General features: G+C 55.5%; 1 long non-coding RNA gene across 7 annotated transcripts in view; it reads right to left on the reverse strand.

Moving 5' to 3' along the window:
- The window catches only part of LOC114007375 (uncharacterized), a 9013-nt gene extending 7778 nt beyond the window's left edge, over positions 1 to 1235 (reverse strand). For 5 of the 7 annotated variants that reach the window (XR_003549008.1, XR_003549010.1, XR_003549012.1 and 2 more), the window contains exons 1-3: positions 933 to 1235; positions 542 to 596; positions 321 to 429 (exon numbers count right to left, since the gene is read on the reverse strand). This is a non-coding gene — a long non-coding RNA (uncharacterized LOC114007375). Of the gene's footprint in view, positions 1 to 320; positions 430 to 541; positions 597 to 843 lie in introns of all 7 variants that reach the window. The other 2 variants (XR_003549011.1, XR_003549013.1) reach the window with 2 other exon arrangements.
- Between the last annotated feature and the right edge of the window lie 501 nt (positions 1236 to 1736).

The raw sequence follows: 1736 nt of genomic DNA on the forward strand, positions 1-1736 counted from the left end.
TGGCGAGCACTTCGCATCTCCACCCGAAGTCCTCAGGCGGCTCCGGGTCCCTCCCGGGGCGTGGAGACCCAGCTGCGCCTTCTCCCTTTTTTGCCAGAGGGTATCTTCAAGAGAGAGCATGAAGCCCCCAGGGGGTGTAATTCCTCCGTTTCTCCATCCCATTGGGATTTGGAGCACACATTTACACACACATGTGCACACACATGCTAGTTTTTCAAGTCACCAGGGGTTGGGGGACAGGATTCCAGCCTCCTTCAGCCATGTGGGACTGGCACCCTTACTGCTGAGCTCCGGGCCCACCGAGTGCTAGCCCTAATCACCTGTGTTTACTCTAACTTGACAGTGGAGACCCCGGTTTGGCGGGAGCAGGGAGGCAAGTCCCCATCCTCAGACAGTGGCCCTGGCCCATACTCGGTGGTTCTGGAGGACCTGGGGACGTGGAGACGTGCAGCAGGCATCATTCAAAGGGCTCTTTGCCGTGTGGACGCAGCCTGGGCTGTCCGGGGCTGCCAGCTGCCTCTGCAGTGATAACCCCACACACCTGAGTCTCAGTGCAGTCACGGCAGGGCTCCACCGCAGCTCTGGATGGGGTTTTCCTGGCAAGAAACAGCGACATTTCTCAATGGACGTAATTTCTCTGGCACAGGCGGGCCGACCCTTGGCTTGTTTGTTCCGTATCTAATGGGAGGGGTCATTCCTCTTCAAAGCCAGAGGCACAAACCCCTCTGGGAGGAGAAACTGGTGGAGTGACCCACTCCACCCCTTGCCACCTCTGCCCTGAGGCCTAGAGGCTGGCGGGTGGGTAGGAGAGAGCTCTTTTCCCTTCCAGAAATTAAGGCTCACCTTTCGGCAGCAGATAGAATATTCGTTCGTATAAGTTAACACGTGTCGCTTTCTGAGAATAACCCCAAATCGGGCATGAGGAAACTCACGTCTTATGCTCGGTCGAATCTGAGTTCCTTTCCTGTGACTAAGGCGGTGAGTCCACGGTCCCTTTAAGGCCTCTGGCTGCCCCACCCGGCCTGACCCTGGCTGGATGCTTTCCTCTGGACGTCACACGTTCCCAGACGGAGCTCCCGGCACCATCTACCAGCCAGGGACAGGCCCTCACCAGACACCCAGCTGCCAGCACCGTGATCTCAGACCTCCCGGGCTCCAGAACTGTGAGAAATAAATGTCCGTTGTCGGGGCCCGCAGAAGGCCTGGATCCCACATGGTCAACTGAGCTGTTCGAGCCCTGGACCCAGCAACTTGAAAGTCACTCCGGATACGTGTGCGTGCGCCCAAAATCCCCAGAGGAGAATGGAGATTACAGCGCGAACACCTCCCCACCCCCAGGAAGCACTTTCTCACTTTCCCTCGCTCCCTGTTTCTCTCTCCAGCAAGCGCACATATCATATAGCAAGCTACAAACAAGTAAATAAAATAAATAAAGGTTTGGGCACCAGCAGGTGGTGTGGTGATTAAGGTGCTCAACTCCCACATGACCAACTACGGTTTGCATCCCGGACCCTGTAGCTTGAAACTCATGCCGGGCACGTGTGCATGTGCACCCAAAATCCCAAGGGGAGAATGGAGGAGAACAGGTTACAGCATGACTGTCTTCCCTAAGGGATGATTTCTCACTTTCCTTCTGTCTCTCTCTGGCTAGCACATGCACCCTACAGTAAAAACCTAAAAATATAATAATAACGAAATAAAATAAGTGCTGAACCAGGGCTCACCGGGGGGCGGGG

The sequence above is a fragment of the Tupaia chinensis genome, unplaced genomic scaffold, assembly GCF_000334495.1.
Source record: "Tupaia chinensis unplaced genomic scaffold, TupChi_1.0 Scaffold000161_3, whole genome shotgun sequence".
In the NCBI taxonomy this organism is placed as follows: domain Eukaryota; kingdom Metazoa; phylum Chordata; class Mammalia; order Scandentia; family Tupaiidae; genus Tupaia; species Tupaia belangeri.